The 18,639-nt window shown below is 42.4% G+C and overlaps 1 protein-coding gene across 1 annotated transcript in view; it reads left to right on the top strand.

Annotated features, from left to right (window-relative positions):
• The first annotated feature begins 579 nt into the window (after positions 1-579).
• Positions 580-18,639, top strand: part of LOC126458057 (probable multidrug resistance-associated protein lethal(2)03659) — a 289,235-nt gene continuing 271,175 nt past the window's right edge. The window contains exon 1 of the mRNA XM_050094855.1: positions 580-680. The gene's annotated coding sequence lies outside the window, so the exon portion shown is untranslated. The remainder of the gene's footprint in view (positions 681-18,639) is intronic.

Genomic DNA, 18,639 nt, shown 5'->3' with positions numbered 1-18,639 from the left:
TAAGGTATCTGTTCCCTAAGTGAATTGCGCTTGTTACTGTTTTTCCAATGCCGGCCGCGGTGGTCTAGCGGTTCTAGGCGCTCAGTCCGGAACCGCGGGACTGCTACGGTCGCAGGTTCGAATCCTGCCTCGGGCATGGATGTGTGTGATGTCCTTAGGTTAGTTAGGTTTAAGTAGTTCTAAGTTCTAGGGGACTGATGACCACAGATGTTAAGTCCCATAGTGCTCAGAGCCATTTGAGCCATTTTGTTTTTCCAATAAACCTCAGTCTTACATTTGCATTCCCTGAGGATGTATTTGGTCGGCCCGAAGAGACACTCCTAGGTACTTTGTGGTTTTGACTAGTCCAGCGACTGTTCGCCGATATTGGAAAGATCGATATTGAATAATTTTGTAAAATTACGCACATTCCGTTACGTTTTATTTTGGTCCCAGTCGTCATTTCCCGTAGCATCTCGGTTTTACTGGTGCAGCCGGCACCGGCTTATCTGCTTCCGCGCGAGGCTCTCGTGGTGGGAGTCGCCAACTTGCGCACGCGCACTGGGGAGCTCGTTGCCAATGTCAAACAAACATAAGCAACGCGACAGCCCACGGCTTAGTAGCGGCTCTGACGTCGCAGTGGCGGCAGAAGCAGAGAGCTGAGTCAGTGTTTGGCGCAAGTGCATCTGTCCTAAACGAAGGTAAGCGTGTAAAACCACTACATTACAATGCTTATCGCGCAATGTTGTGGCGTGCAGAATTCGGCGTGTTGCATCTGTAGCTGAAGATCCGCTCCAAGTTTTTACAGAGGATAAAAAAGGAATTCCGCTTCCAGGTGGACGTGTAACAATATACCACAATCAGTATTATAACTGCTGAAAATAGGAGTTAGGAATTTTTTGTCTGCTGTAATACATTTCACGGTTTCAATGAAGTTTCGTGAAATTTATGGTGGTTTGACTTGGAGCTTGCTGTATTCTAAAGCGTCTTTGTTTTGACTTCAGAGGCCAGGTCATTTAATACGTATCCATAAATCAGCATGTGGTGGTTAGCGAAGGGTATCTAGTACCATTGCAAGTTCCTGTTCTACACACAACTACAGTGAGGGAAAAGCGACTAGCTATATGCTTCCATATGAGCCATGAATTCTCTCGTCTTCGCCATCCCTGCGAGAGATGCTTGTTCATGGGAACAGGATCGTTCAGCAGTCTGTCGGAAATTCCAGTTCTCTTAACTTCTTCTACATCTTTCACAAAAGGAGCATATTCTTCACTCCAGGGATTCCCATTAGAGTTCACCTAGTACGGTATTTCCGTAAGTGGCGATCCCAAATACTAGAGCAGTACTCAAGAACAGGTCACAAAAGTGTTCTGTACGCGGTCTCTTTTGTGGATGAGCTACACTGGCCTCGACTGCTCGCAGTATACGGTAGTCGAACATTCGCCTTCACAACAGCCGACTTCGCGTGCTCCTTCCATTTCATGTCGCTTTACTATGTTCCGCCTGGATATTTAATCGAGGAGAATGTGTTAAGCAGCACACCACTAATACAGTATTCGAACGTTACAGGATTGTTTTTTCTACTCATCTGCATTAACTTACATTCTTCCACATCTATAGCAAGCTGGTATTCGTCACACCAAATAGAAATGCTATTCAAGTCACCCTGTGTCCTCCTACAGTCACTTAAACAAGACACTTTTCCACGGACTACAGCGTCATCGGCAAACATTCACAGACATCCATAAACCTTTGTGTACAAATCTTTACGTTATTCGAATTGCACCATGAACGGCTACAATATTATATTCGGTTGATGAAAGAGCGGAATGACCTAGTGTGATGATGATGATGGAGTCCCATACTCCGTAACAGAGCGCAGGGGACGATGCGGGAGACCCGCACCTCCGTATTAGGCAAGGTCCTTGCCTTCCTCCGACCGTAATGAGGATGAATAATGGATGATGAAGACGACACAACAACACCCAGTCATCTCGAGGCAGATGAAAATCCTTGACCCCGCCGGGAATCGAACCCGGGACCCCGAGATCGAGAACGCTACCGCGAGACCATGAGCTGTGGACATCTAGTGTAGCGTCTGTGAAAATCAGTGCAGTTTGAACGGTGCTCTTCGTAACTGTTCAGAACGTACGAACGGTAAGGGATGACCATTATTTTGCTGAAACTGCACGCGTTCAGCGTCTTGTGAAAATGTTCTTGGAACTGGCTGTATAATATTATGTATGTACCCTGGCTACGTTCTATGCAAACATAAGTTTTCATTTCGCACTACGTTACCTCGCCTTACAAGATTATACCAGGAGAAAACAGCAAAATGATTCCTGTAACATCGTGTTTAAAATGTTCATGAGGCTAACCATTACTGGTCCACAAAGTGCTGAATTTCATAACCGAGCTATGGATACAGTCAGCAAAAATGCCTGTTGCAGTTTTCTGCATGGAAAGCGAAGATAGTAGTCTACATCTACAACTGCATAAATACTCCGCAAGATATCTCATTGAGTGGTGGGGTATACTTCTGGTACCACTAACTGATCCGCCCTTCCCTGTTCCAATCGCGAACGGCTCGTGGGAAGAATGAACGTCTCAATTTCTCGAATTTTCTCCTCGTGGTCATTTAGCGAGGTGTATGTGGTCCGAAGTAATCTGTTGTCCCGCACTCTCGAAATTTCGATAGTAAACCTCTCAGCGATACGAAATGCCTCTCTTGTAGCGCCTGCAACTGGAGTTCGTTGAATATCTCTGTAAAGCTCTCGTTCCAACCGAATGATCCTGCGATGAAACGCGCCGCTCTTCTTTGGATATTTTCTACAGGTTGAACATTAATGAAATCGATATACTACAGGGACTGCAGATGGAGGTTCAACTGGTTTAAATGGCCCTAAACACTATGGCACTTAACATCTGAAGTCATCAGTCCCCTAGACTTAGAACTACTTAAACCTAACTAACCTAAGGACTTCACACACATCCATGCCCGAGGCAGGATTCGAGCCTGCGACCGAAGCAGCCACGTGGTTCCGGACTGAAGCGCCTAGAACCGCTCGCCCACAGCGGCCGGCCGGAGATGGAGGAAAAAAGGTTCTTTGAAGATGTGTCTGGATATGCATCTCTGCCACGGTAGATGGCACTGACGGATGAAAGTTCCTCTATGTGGCGTGTGTTCCTTGTGTGTCGCGGGCTGTATAACTGACGCAGAGTAATGCAAAATGGTCCGGTATTCATGACGGGAAGAAGCCGAGATGATGTTTGTGTATTGCCAAGCAGATGGAAACGCTTGAGAGGTAGCACAGCTATATCCAAACAAGTACCCTCACAGACACGAACCACATCATATAACATTTCAAACCCTTTTTGGGCATTTGTGTGATCATGGCGCCTTTGAGAAGACGAACGTGCAGAGAGGCGGTTGACTGTGCGTACACTAGATTTGAAGGACCACGTTCTACAGGATACTGAGACGAACCCTAGTACAAACTCCAAGCAGGTAGCCCGCCAACGTGGTGTAAGCCAAAGTACGGTTATGTCTATCCTACATGACAACCACTACTATCCCTATTACCTACAACGGAGTGCCGGCCGGAGTGGCCGTGCGGTTCTAGGCGCTACGGTCTGGAGCCGCGTGACCGGGCATGGATGTGTGTGATGTCCTTAGGTTAGTTAGGTTTAAGTAGTTCTAAGTTCTAGGGGACTGATGACCACAGCAGTTAAGTCCCATACAGCTCAGAGCCATTTGAACCATTTTTTTGCAACGGAGTGCAAGGATTACCAGCAGCGGATTACCCTGAATGGGAAAGATTTTGTCGACGGTTTTTGCACCAGACCATCAGAATTATAGGATTTCTGCCGTCAGTCTTCATTACCGACAAAGCAACCTTTACCTGAACAAGCGTCATCAGTCTGCATAACCGTCATCTGTGGGCTACAGGCGCGGCATGTAGTCAGAGGAACTCTCACTCGTCAGCACTACCTACCGTGGCAATGATGCATTTCCGGACACATGTTCACAGGACCTTTTATCCTCCATTTCCAATCAGAAATCCGTCCCTGCAGTTTTTCGGTTTTGTTGATGTTCAGCCTGCATATCTTCTATCAGTCCTACCTGGTAAGGGTCCCAGATTAACGAACAGTACTCAATAATAGGTCAAACAAGCGACTTACAAGCCACTTTCTTCGTGGCTGAATTACATTTCCTTAAGATTTTTCCTATGGATCTTTCCCTACTATTTGTTTTGTGTGGTCATTCCACTTAAGATCGCTCTGGATAGTTACTTCTAGATATTTTACGGTAGATATATCATTAGTACTGTAGTTGCACAGTAGTGGATTTCTTTTCTTGTGTATGCGCGATATGTTGCGTTTATTTGCGTTCAGGGCCAACTGCCACAGCCTGCACCATTCACCAACACTCTGCAGGTCATTCTGCAAATCTCTACTATCTTCTGGCGTTGCTACTTTCTTATAGACGACCGCATCATCTGCGAACAGTCTTAAAGAGCTTCCGATTATTTCTACTAGATCATTTGTATATATTGTAAACAGCCACACTTTCTCCGGATACTCACGAAATTACCTTCTCATCTGTATATTTCGTTCCGTTAAGAGAGACTTATTGAATTCTGTCTGCAAGGAAGTCTCGAATCCAGTTGCAAATCTGGTCCGATACTCGGTAAGCTCAATCTTTTTTACGGAACAGCACCGCGGGAAAATGTCAAGTGCCTTTTGATGTCAAGGAACATGGGAACAACTTGAGCGTCGTAGTATACAGCGCTATGGATTTCATGGAAGAAATAAGCGAACTGTATTTGCGTAATCCATGTTGATTTTTGCAGAGTACATTCTTGTTTCCCAGATACGTCATAATTCTTGAGCACAAAACATGTTCCATAGTTCTATAATAGATCGACCTCAATAATTATGTGTATCTGTCCCACGACCCTTCTTGAAAACGGGAATGACCTGTACTTTTTTCCAGTCGCTAGGCACCCTTCGCTACTCCAACGAACTACGATATACTGCTGCTAAAAGGGGAACAAGTACTTTCGCATAATCTTTGTAGAATCGTACAGGTATGTCATCCGCGTTTGTAGTTGCTTTTCTACTCCGTGACGGTTATTTCAGTATCCATCTTTCCCACGTTCGCACAGTGATTGAAAGGAGGGACCGTATTACGACCTTCCGCAATGGAACAATTTCGGTAGACCGAATTCAGTATTTCAGCATTCTCTCCGTTATCTTCCGTTTCGCAGCCAGTATGGTCACTGAATGACTGAATAGATGCTTTCGATCCGCTTACTGATTTTAGGTAAGAGCAAAACTTCTTAGTGTTTTTACTCAGCTCAGTTGACGAAATTTTGCTTTGCAAGTCATTACACGCTTCTCTCATTGCTCTCCTTACGCTCACTTTCGCTTCGTTCAGCTTTCGTTTGTCAGCTAGGGTTTGACTTCTCTTGAATCTGTGAAGAAGTTCTCTTTATTTACGCAGCAGTCTCTAACACAACAGTCTTTTCGACACGTTGAGACTTTGCTCGGGAGATCCTGTCTAAGGCATACTGAATGATGCTTTTGAATTTTTTCCATTTGCGCTCTATACTTTCGTCTTCAGTCCGAATATGTGATGTTGACTCCTCAGATACCCTGCCATTAGTATCCTGTCACTCTTCCTACCTGTCACTCTTCCTACGTAAAAATATTTTTCTACGTTTCTTAACATTCCTTGTAACATCCGTAGTCATAGTTGCTATCACAGCCTTATGACCACTGATACCTACCTCTACGTTAACTGATTCGTAAGTTCAGTTCTGTTTGTTCAAATGGCCCTAAGCACTATGAGACTTAACATCTGAGGTCATCAGTCCCCTAGACATAGAACTACTTAAATCTAACTAACCTAAGGACATCACACACATCCATGCCCGAGGCGGGATTCAAACCTGCGACAGTAGCAGCGGCGCGGTTGCAGACTGAAGCGCCTAGAACCGCTCGGCCACAGCGGTCGGCGTCTGTTTGTTTCTAGGAGGTCTAAGACGTTACCTTCATGAGTTCGTTCTCTCATTACATGCTCGCAGTAATTCAAATAATGTCAATTCCTTCCGCCGATTTCACTCGATTCTTTACAACTACCTCCTGCAATGACCGATAGCCCCTCTTCGTCAGTACTAGAGGTCCGTCTGGTCTTGGTTTAGCTGTAGTTCTTCCTTCACGTTTCCGCGTCACAATCACTTCACCAACAGTCGAGATGGACAGCTTTAGAAGGGTTGAAATGTCCTCGATGGATCTGATACTCACGTGGCATCCAGTGGATAGTCAACGTTCGAAGGCACAGAGCTCTCCTGCTGTTCCTGCTTCTCCGCCTCCTCTTGTACTGGCGGGTCCGCCTTTCGTGATATCTAGTTACTTAGAGGTGTCCGGATACGTTTGATCATATGGTGTACGAATTGGACGCCGCCTCTAACCCGCATCAGCTCAGATTCGGGATATGCCCTTGACTAGTACAACTGGAAGAGCGGATAATGCATAGAAAGGTTAATTAAAATCATATAGTTTGATATTTTTCATATTGACTAATCTACTAGTTTTAGGGCGTGTTTAGAGTAACGGATGAAATTACTATAGCTTCAGTCTATCAGCTCGGTGGGAAGATGGCCGAAAGGTATACGGCCGAAATATTAGTTCATGAAATGAAGTTTCTCTCGCTGCATGCCTGAAAACTGATGGATGGGAATATAGATTGTTTGCGGAATTATTTTTTTATCTTCGCAATGGAATGTATTCTGTGTTAAAACATCTTGATCATTATTTGCCAGTGTAAGGGAAGTGTCCGAGCTGGAATTTGGAATCAGGCTCCCATTTTTTACCGTCTGGCTGCATCATTAAAGCGTACACTCCACTCCACTCCACAGTCCCACAGTGTTAAGACGACAGCGATTCTACCATGCGAAAAATTGGGCTAAGAATAAACAAGTGATATCAGTTATCACAACTTATTGCACCAGAACTGCCGTAAAAAATATACACTTTCGCCACAAGAGAATTGGTACTATACTCTAAAAAAAGAGAAGAACTTGCTGATGTGGATGCATAAATTTCTGCAAAATTGTGTTACATCAATTCAAGGGGAAACTGTACATGATATCATTTGTGATAACTTAATCCGTTCGGGATAAACGTATCTGCACTTTCGGAATACTGTATATATACTCTGCGATTCAGCATGCATTCGACAGCTCGCAAGTCGTTCACAGTGTCAGTTTACTATATCTGCTCTCCACTTCACAGTTCCAAGTCTGCCGCAAGCACAGCAAATAATGGCACGTCAATGCTTTGCTGCAGGTCGTTCTTTTTGCAGCTAACGGGACTTTACAGGAGGCATCCAGATTGCTGAGTCACTGTACGCTCTCGCGATAGGCTTGTAGCTAGCAGCTTCAAAGCCCAGCCACCAAAGACGTGTTTTCGAGGTTGAAATTGAGGCAGAAAGACAAGGAAAATCGCAAGCGCGCGATTTGTGATCTCCAAATTGTGTCCTGGATTAAATTTTAACTCATTCTACAGTCTTTTACGAAAAAAGAATATGGGAAACTGCTGAAGGTGGTTTATTCGTCGGAGAGGGACATCGTAAAGGATGTCTCGCAAGAACAGATTTTCCTTTTAACCATGTCCATTATCAATAACATAAATTTAACTCTGGACTCTCACACATCCATATGCAATGAGCAGAATTGTCATACTTCACGAAGGAAGAATGTTAATGAATCCCAGTTTCAAAAATCGTTCTAAAGCGATGGGGGTGAACCACACATCAAAGTCGCCCAGTAAGTAAAAAAATAAATTTCTACGATCGGGCACAATGTTGGCCACGATGTTGACCAGAAGCCATGTCATCCTCTGCCTTACAGTGTGATTAGGATGCAGTATGGAAGGGTGGAGAGGTGGGCTGATAAGGAAAGGAATAAGGAGATTCCCCGCAGAATAGGTGCGAAAAAAATGTACGGGAAACATTGACAAGAAGGGGTAGGATGGTTGGACATCAGTTAAAACACCAGGGAATAACTTCCGTGGTACTAGAGGGAATTATAGAGGGTAAAAATTGTACAGGAAGACAGAGATTGGAATACATCTAGCAAATAATTGAAGACGTAGTTTGCAAGTGCTACTCCGAGATGGGCATGGGGTCAGTACACTGCTCTTCCAGCGGTTGGCACATTTTCAGACCTATGAGACGCTGCTTCTTGTTCATACAGCTCGTCAATTAGCCTCATGTGACTGAGTATATCCCGTTCCTGCCTTCCTACCAACAAAAAACTACCGGTCCTCCATATGGCAGGCAGACAACTTCATCTGCATTAGCATTCGTCATTTGGTCTCCTCTGCAGGATAAAGACATCCCTTTGTGGTCTTAATACATATTGCTCCTGTGTGTTTTCTAGTGCCTTCTACTCACCGTCCGTTACCTCGTCGACTCCGATGTAAATCTGTATTAGCTCCGCAATAAGTCTATGGGCGTCGATTGAAGGCCTGTCCGGAAATAAAGCTCTTCAATGTTCTTCAGAAACGAGCTTGTAAAGGTACCATTATTGATTAATAAAAATATCGACATCAGCAGCTCATTTTCTTGTAATATCGTTGGCGTCCTTGAAAGTCAGGTAGCACTGCCTTCGTGATAAACACAGGTCTTGTGCAGAATTGGCTGGAACACTATCAGCTGTTTCAATGGGTCAGACAATCGTGCAGGCGAGTGTGTGTTTCGCGTTCTTTTTCATTGGTGCTATACGTAGAAGCCGTCTGTCCCTAGCTGAAAATCCGATTATTGTAAAGGGGATTATGTGCCAGTGGTTTTTTCCTTCTCCTGAAAGAAAGAGGAAGATGTGGATACAAAAAATCCGGTGGAAGATCTGGTAGTTACAAAGAAGACAGAGTTCGCAGCCTGCATTTTCCTGAAGATGCAGTTATCTGGAAAATCTGGGCAACTCTACCTTATGCTAATTCATTATTAACAGCTTGCAAATTATTTTATGGATTTCAACAAACATGGATATTGATACTGAAGAAAGGCGTATTCTTTTTTAGGTTCTATACTACTAGTCCCTCGTAAAAAGCTGGATTTGGAAAGTGGTGCTGTTCCATGTTTATTACCAAATTTACCTAATTGTTTGTCTCTCCTGATGTTCCACACACTCAGAAGTCCGAAGAAAAGTTCACTGTAAACGTGAAATATGTAAATTGATTCTCAGAAAACAAAGTTTACAATTTCGATGATATTAGAAAAATCAAGGCGGATTTAACCATTGGCTAATTACAACGCACAATGATCATTTACCCTGAACAATAATTTTGAAACTTACACACAGGGTGATTCAAAAGAAAGAAATGATTTGAGTTGTTTATTACAGACCAACTGTTACAGATAGAAACACATTGCGAATGTCGCTTGGTGAATTCAAAGTTTTATGTTCAAACACAGACTGTAACATACACTCAACATGAGCACTACGCGTTGCTCGAGAAACATCAAAACAGTAGTCCACTTTATTCCACACACGAAACAACAGGTCCCTGTTTACTGAAACGACAGCTTCAATAATTACATTTCTCAGACCTATAATAGCAGCTGCCATACGTGGGACAAATACTGACTTATATGTACCCACAGAGAGAAAAATCGAAAGGTGTGGGGTCAGGTGATCTGAGAAGCGAAATGCAATGAACGTCCACCTCTTCCAGTCCAACGCCGTGTATGTTGTTAAGATAAGGCCGCAACTCAATGTGATAGTGAAGCGGGGCGCCGTTATTCATAGAAATGAAATCATTGGAATCTTCGTGAAATTGAGGAAACAAGAATTTTGCGTCATGACATTCCTGTCCAAGTTTCCTCCCCAAAAAAAAGGTCCATAAACTTTGTGAACAGACCCAGAACACGCCACACCGTCGTTTGAGGACGTTGAAGTTCTTGCCCTACCCACCTCGTGGATTTCCGAGGGCTCCGAGCGAACGCTTCTCGGATGCGCTTTACATTTTCACCAGACGTGCATGACTGACCAGTGCTCTTGTCATTGCACAAACAACTTCCAAATTGTTTTGTGCCAGTCGTAAATCTACTTGTGCAGAGGCAGCTTCTCGCTGAATCGATGGCGGAATGCACATTTCACTTGAACAGCGCAGCCGATTGACTTTGCGAAAATTACAACACACATAATGATTTCTTTTATGATGTTGTCCCCATGTTACTACAAAGAACAGCGCAGCTGTATCAAAACTTTGAACCATCCTCTACCTAGTTACATGAGAATGTGTTTCCATATTTTGTAGTTTGTAATGAACAACTGAAATATGTTTTTCTTTTTAAATCACCCTGTAGTGTATGATAATGTAAACATAGAAGCTAAAACGTTTCATCGGATTTTAGAATTACAACTTCTATCTAATACATATGCTAAATCGGAAAATTTATTAATCACTATTAAAAATATTGCGGGTTGAGAAATTAGCTTAAGAAAAATGTATGTAGAGTCCAGAACTACTAACTGAATGCATAGAAAAATGTAAAGATGATGACGATACAATATTAGGTCTTAAGTTCATAAATACGCAGCTGAGGATTTCCTCAGTATTGTTTATCTCTGCTTACAATGCTTTCTTTTCATTCCCAGAAATAAATTTTTGCGAGAGTTGAAAATTACTATTATGCCACATTCACACCATTTGAAAAAGTTTAATTTCTCCGGTATTAACATTGGAATAAACGAATCTCTTAAAAAGTATTCGTAAACTATGCTTGAACACCTTGAACCATATGATAATTTGGTGTGCTGTCGACTGGATGCAATTTCTGTGAAACTAAAAATTACATTCAAAGGTAAGAGATTGGTAGGGATGGCCAGTAATTTGATGGATATGAAGCAGCTTCTACTGTCCAGACATTCATAATTAAATCAATTTCGTCTAATAACAAGGATATAGTGGTATTAGCTCCTGCAAAAACTTAGATGGTGAATTTTTACTCTGACAACAGTGATTATCCTAAGAATACGTCACGAAATTTGTTGTAATGTTGTATATATCGTTACTGATAATAGTAACATCAATGTCACGCTATATAAAATATTATGCAGTGATACAACAACTCATGCTCACATTGCTAATCCATGTGACAGCAGTAAAAATTTTTTCTACTTTTTGATTTAGTGCTCTTACTCAAAAACCTTAGAAGTAAGTGAATGAGAAGAATAATACATTTGTTATCCATCTATGTCTGATGTAAACAACATAAAACATTGTAGTTTTAAGCATACCTGACAAATATATGAAAACAAAAACTTAACATTGTAAAGCTTGCTCCTGGCCTTTCATACAGGGTTTGTTATCCAAATACTGTACTTGTTGTGCATCTGTCTGACGAGAACACAACAGTTAAGAGTATCAAAATTAGTAGGGATTGATGTTGATGGCATTAAAGAGTGATTAGAAGTCATAAGAAACTGGTAGGTGACAATCTTAAGGATCCTAAAAAAGAGGGTTCGTTTAAGGCAAATAAGCGCATCCCATTAGCATGAATCAAGAAAACCTCAAGTATTTGTTGCTTGGTTTCAAAATTGGGATGTTATGATTGCAATAGTTTCTCCCAAGAACTGTGGGAAATTCAGCATAGAAACATTTTCAGCTTTATTACATACCATTGAGACATTAGTGAAGGTGCATGAATATCTGCTCAATTACTTAGGACTGCTTAGTGTAATGTTAGGGACATCGTGTACAGATTATTTAGAACAGATGTTTGTAAAAAATATAGAAGAATGAGTGATTATAATTACAGTGTTTGAGTTCAGGTTGAATGTCCCTAACAATATTCACGATATTAATCCTTCCCCTTTGCAGAATGTAAATGTTGAACTATTCCTTCCTGAAGTTGTAGCAGAAGCAGCAGAAATGTATATAGACTGCTGTGATTTAGACTTTTATTATATTTATTGCTGGTTATGGTAGCTTTAAGGATTGTAATAGATTAACGTGTGTGACACTTGAAAACCTTTTATGTCCAATACAGCTCTTTATCTTTCGATTGCCAGCAGAAGTTAGATACCTTAGCAGTTTCAACCACGGATTTCTAAAATACCACTCACCATTCTTAATAGCTGAAGTTGAAATCTGTAGCTACCAAATACTTCAGGTTGTTGTTCCTCACAAATCTGGGACAATGCTTGTAAAACTTGATAACCGCAAGGGATTTAATTTTAGATATGTTGGAATTAAAGTACTCTCAAATATCCTGCGAATGCTGTAGATCTGTAATGGAAATTTCTGACAATAGTATAGACATTTGGGTGAATGTGCTACTAAATAACTATTAGGATCAAAGCCAGTTCTCGTATCGAAGAAATAGCTCACAAAACCGCAAAAAGCGTTCAGTATGAAGCAGCTGCAAAAAGACCTAGGGGAGCCCCCATATACAATACTGGCACTGTAGTGATGTAGGACAGTCGAAAACTTAAGCATTATGTTGTTCTATTTCAGTACTAGTATGGTAGGTAAAAGACTAACAACTCAAAACTGAGTGTTTCCAGAAAGATACTGCGTTTTTGACTTGTTCGTCTTGAACCTGACACCCCAGAGTCGTTTACTACTGTTCTATAAAGCGTATACCATATTTTGTCGTATGCATTTTTTGTTTTTAGTGTATGTATCTATCTATGCAATATTAAACCGTATACTAGAACTAAAGCTGATTACGAAGTAATTTAATGTAATATACATAAATCTTATGTACGACAAAGAGAGCGCGATATAATGTCTGTCATTGCACGTTTATGTTGTTAATTTCGAATGTAAATCACTTAACAGTATTTTGAAATATTTTGAATGCAAAACCATGTAACTCGTGGTTAATTTTATGTCGAGAAAACAATGGCGCTTGTCGAATTTGACTAACGGCTGAGGACGATTCCGCCGCCTCACTACTGACTCAAAGCGTGACGTCATCAAAGCCGTCTACGGACTTGACTTCAAGAAGACAGAGCAGGAAGCTACAGCGATGGGGAAGCCCCGGGAGACTGCGCGCGTTTTTGCAACGTGAAACCCACTTTACACCGAAGCGAACACAAGCGAAAACGTGTTAGCAGAAACAATGCGCAGGGCATTCGCTAGTGCGCATCACTTGACTTTAACACCAGGAACGAACATCAAAGCATTTTTTTTTTTTTTTTTTTTTTTTTTTTTTTTTTTTTTTTTTTTTTTTTTTGGGCTAGCAATATCGCGGTAAAGTACTTAACTTATATTCCGTACAGCGCTTTATAGCCACAATGAAGAACAAAAAAGTACAATTTAGCGTAGGAAAGGAAGAATTTAGGCGTCTCAGTTTGTAAGTAAACGCGATAAGCTTAGCGGTAGCAGTTCCAGCTTTCCTTGGCATTAATCCAAAACGTTGCACACATGTCGGTTGACGCTATTCGCTGGTTTTTCATTACAACTGGGAAGGAAATTTAAAGGAAGAATATTTAATGCAGACGACCAACAGGACCTGAACGCAGGCTGGCATTTACACTCTGGTTATTAGCAACTGGAGATATTTACGTCAGTGATTGTTTCGCATTTCAATAGTTGCTTTATATCAGACAGTTTGTGATGTCAGCAGTGACATATGCAAAGCGCTTCAAGGATGATATTAAAGAACTTTTAAGGGATATAAGGTCAATAAAATATGATTAATGAAACGTGGCATATACAAACCGGCCCGTCTGATTTGTTAGAGGGCAGATGCCTTAATGTCAGGTAAACTATTTTTTATATGAATGCGTGGTGTCTGTTCTTTCGAACATAACATAAGGACCAGACACCACACACATTCCGCAGCTGTTATACATTATATGTAAACTGAAAGTGGAGAAGGAAAGAAAGGAAAGGGAGGAGATCACTGCTTTCATCTGCAGCCGGACATTAGTCGGAATCAGGGGAGACGAATGAAAATGTGTGCCGGGTTCGAATCCTGGCCCTGTATATATTTTCACTCTCCGCTGATTTCACATAATGTCCTGCTGCAGCTGACAGGAGTGATCTCCTCCCTTTCCTTTCTTTCCTTCTCCACCTTCAATTTACATGTAAATTATTTTTATTTATCATTAAAAACCTGTACCATGACAGTGGTACAACTCCAAAGTAATTATACACACATAAAAAAAGTTTCGCATCACCTCGGTTCCGAGAGTTCCGGAACATGTACATAAAATTGGAACAGAGGTCAACATAAATACCATTTCCGTTCCTTTTATTCCTCATGAAAACCGCACATTGCAAGTTATAGCACCATATAGCGAGACCTTCAGAGGTGGTGTCCAGTACCACTAATACCCAGTAGCACATCCTCTTGCATTGATGCATGCCTGTATTTGTCGTGGCATACTATCCACAAGTTCATCAAGGCACTGTTGCTCCAGATTGTCTCACTCCTCAACGGTGATTCGGCGTAGATCCCTCAGAGTGGTTGGTGGGTCACGTCGTCCATAAACAACCCTTTTCAGTACATCCCAAGCATGTCTGGAGATCATGCTGGCCGCTCTAGTTGAGCAATGTCGTTATCCTGAAGGAAGTAATTCACAATACGTGCACGATGGGGTGCGAATGGTCGTCCATGAAGACGAATGCGTCGCCAATATGCTGCCGATATGATTGCACCATCGGTCGGAGAATGGCATTCATGTATCGCACAGCCGTTCGGCGCCTTCCATGATCACCAGCGGCTTACGTTGGGCCCACATAATGCCACCCCAAAATATCAGGGAACCCCCTCCTGGCTGCATTCGCTGGACAGTGTGTCTAAAGCGTTCAGCCTGATCAGGTTGCCTCCAAACACATCTCCGACAATTGTCTGGCTGAAGGCATACATGACACTCATCGTTGAAGAGAAAGGTTCTGAGCGGTTCACTCGGCATGTTGTTGGGCCCATCTGTACCGCGCTGCATGATGTCGTGGTTGCAAAGATGGACCTCGCCATGGACGTCGAGAGTGAAGTTGCGCATCATGCAGCTTATTGCGCACAGTTTGAGTCGTAACGCGACGTACTGTGGCTGCACGAAAACCATTATTCAACATATACTCATTGCTGTTAGGGTTCCTCCGAGCCCTAATCCATAGGTAGCGGTCATCCACTGCAGTGGTAATCCTTGGGCGGTCTGAACGAGGCATGTCATCTACAGTTCCTGTCTCTCTGTATCTCCTCCATGTCCGAGCAACATTACTTTGGTTCACTCTGTGACGCCTGGACATTTCCCTTGTTGAGAGGCCTTCCTGGCACAAAGTAAGAATGCGGACGCGATCTAACCACGGTATTGACCGTCTAGGCTTGGTTGAACTACAGAAAATACGCGCCGTGTACCTCCTTCCTGGTGAAATGACTGGAACTGATCGACTGTCGCACCCCCTCCGTCTAATACGCGCTGCTCATGCGTGGTTGTTTACATCTTTTGGCGGGTTTTGTGACATGTCTGAACAGTCAAAGGGACTGTGTCAGTGATACAATATCCATAGGCATCGTCTATCTTCAGGAGTTCTGGGAACTGGGGCGATGCAAAACTTTTTTTAAATGTGTGTATAAACCGTTAAAGTAAGCGACGAGAATGATCGGGTCTTACGTATATTCTTAATTTTGAAGAGCGTAATGCGAGGATGTGCTGAAAGATAATGCCTCCGAATTATTTACGTGAAACCTCTTAAAGCTTTTTAAATAAAACAAAAGTTATTAACATTCTACATCTTTATTCTTCATGTGTACATATTTGCAGTCCTCTGCCAACAGAGTTTAACTTTTTAATGTCCGGATAATAAGTTGCCGTCTCTTTAATCTAAGAATAGATGATCAATGCAGCTAGCCGCTATCTCTGTGTAATGTCTTGTCTGTATAGACGTGTATCAGTTGTTCTTTAAGATCCCTTCACCTTCACACATAAGTCTATACAGTAAGGTAAGACCCTCCCAGTTCTTGGCTGATCCGTGATAAGACAGGCGAAAAATTAGTCTAATGGAGGATTATTAGTATTATCCCCATTTTCATTCGCTCTCTCTCTTTCTCTCCTTTATCTATGTATAGTTTTTAATATAAGATTTCATTACGTGATATAGTGATAAAAAGAATCAGCCAAATAGAATCTTTGGTGGAGTCCTTCGTCTTGGTAATCAGTGCCTGGCTTGCTGTAAGAGATCTTTACATTTACTATTACTGTTAAACGCTGCAGTCAGTCGGGAGAATCAATCAAATTCAAATGGCTCTGAGCACTATGGGACTCAACTGCTGAGGTCATTAGTCCCCTAGAACTTAGAACTAGTTAAACCTAACTAACCTAAGGACATCACAAACATCCATGCCCGAGGCAGGATTCGAACCTGCGACCGTAGCGGTCTTGCGGTTCCAGACTGCAGCGCCTTTAACCGCACGGCCACTTCGGCCGGCGGAGAATCAATCGTTTGGACAATTTGTTCCTTTTACGAAAGATTGCGATTTCCAGATGTGTACGATGCCTTTTTGGACGATTTAACACAGACTCAGTGATTGCAGGCTCTCTTCGACACAGCTGAAACTTCCCCACTAATTACAGGGCCAACGTGATCAACAAATGATTCAGAAAAAACTCATTCGTTCATTCAGTCCAGAACAAAAAAGTCACAAACCTTATTTATGGAGGAAATCGTGTATTAAATCCATCTCCATTACATTTCCAGATCTCCGGTGATTCCACGCCTTAATTATTTTCCTTTTACAATCTCTTTCTCTCCCAAACAAACCGCTAGCGCCACAAATGTTAATTGACTCGCATTAGCGAGAAGAAAAGCAGAATATGTATCTCTCAGAAACACGTCAATCCCTCAATGGATACTCCAGAAGCTGTCCTAGTTACCCCTCTAACAACTATGGAGAATGCGTATATGCATCTCTGTTATTTCAAAGAATAAATGCACTAGAAAATACTTTGGCGTCGACGAGCTGTCGCCGCATATATTACGAGAAAATCAGATCAGATAACTTTTCCAAAGTGAATAAATGTGGATGGTTTGATTGAAAATGATTAATTGGTGCGTGGTAGAGGGTATTTGCTGTGGGGACATTACAAGAGGGCTCAGAATTGTAGCGTGTAACATGGCGGCGTGTAACGCAACCATGTCGGTGTACGAAGGGTTCGACTACACATGGAGCACCCTCTCCTTCAGCATGACAATACCAGATTACACGCGAGCGCTGATACACCTGCAACAGTCCGACGCCTTGGGTTCACTGTCATCGATCATTCTCCATATAGTCCCGACCTGGTTCCATCCGATTTTCATCTGTTACTGAAACTTAAAGAACACCTTCGACGACTTCACTTTGACAGTGATGAAGCGGTGCAAGCAGAGGTGAGGTTGTGGCTCCGTCAACAAAGTCAAACATTCTATAGTGCCGGTAACAACAAACTAGAGCGTTGGGAGAAGAGTGTTTGTCGCCAGGGTGACTATGCTGAAAAGTAAATATGTACAGCGCTCCGGCCGCGCTCCTGCCTAACGCTCCGAATGCAGCATTTGTGTGGTCGTTGTGGGCGACGAGGGAGAGGAAAACGAAGGCTGCAGCCGGGCGCCCCCAATGCAGAGCAGTCGCCTTGTCAGACGCCAGGCAGTTTGTTGACAGTACTGCTTGCGTTAAATAAAATATATAAAATTAAAAAAAGTGGAGAAGCCGCATCGTTCAATACCGAATGGAAACTGCATGCCCTGCAAAGTGCTTAATATGCCATCGCACTATTAGGAGCTTCAGAAACACTTGTTGGAACGTCATTACAGTATCACCCACAAACACAATGATACATTTGTGTTCTGATGAACGACAATGAATTCTGGGTGAAGGAATTTACAATACTTTGATGAAATGCCATGCCAAGAACAAAATTGTCCACTGCACAGACGAGCCACTAAAGTTTTTCCAGTGTTAGATTCAACACGTGCCGTGTTATCATTTTCTCTTATATTATGCAACTGACAAAGTCCCGCCAACTTTAGCGTTTAACAGATTTTAATTTGTCAAACTCTATGTGATTGACTATCACAGACCACAGTTCCAGATACATTACGCATTCTAAACTCGAAATGTGCATAAATTTATAAACATCACAACTCAATGTTAAAAGTCGATATGTGAAGCTTTTCGTAGTTCTGCTCACCTTTTAAGCAATGTCAAATGTATTTATTTAAGTAATAAAAGTTATACACTACTGGTCATTAAAATTGCTTCACCACGAAGATGACGCGCTAAAGACGCGAAATTTAACAGACAGGAAGAAGATGCTGTGATGTGCAAATGATTAGCTTTTCAGAGCATTCACACAAGGTTGGCGCCGGAGGCGACACCTACAACGTGCTAACATGAGGAACGTTTCCAACCGATTTCTCATACACAAACAGCAGTTGACCGGCGTTGCCTGGTGAAACATTGTTGTGATGCCTAGTGTAAGGAGGAGAAATGTGTACCAACACGTTTCCGACTTTGATAAAGGTCGGATTGTAGTCCATCGCGATTGCGGTTTATCAAATCGCGACATTGCTGCTCGCGTTGGCTATGATCCACTGACTGTTAGCAGAATATGGAATCGGTGGATTGAGGAGGGTAATACGAAACGCCGTGTTGGATCC

This window comes from Schistocerca serialis, chromosome 2 (genome assembly GCF_023864345.2).
Source record: "Schistocerca serialis cubense isolate TAMUIC-IGC-003099 chromosome 2, iqSchSeri2.2, whole genome shotgun sequence".
In the NCBI taxonomy this organism is placed as follows: domain Eukaryota; kingdom Metazoa; phylum Arthropoda; class Insecta; order Orthoptera; family Acrididae; genus Schistocerca; species Schistocerca serialis.
This window is presented reverse-complemented; position numbering and strand designations above follow the sequence as displayed.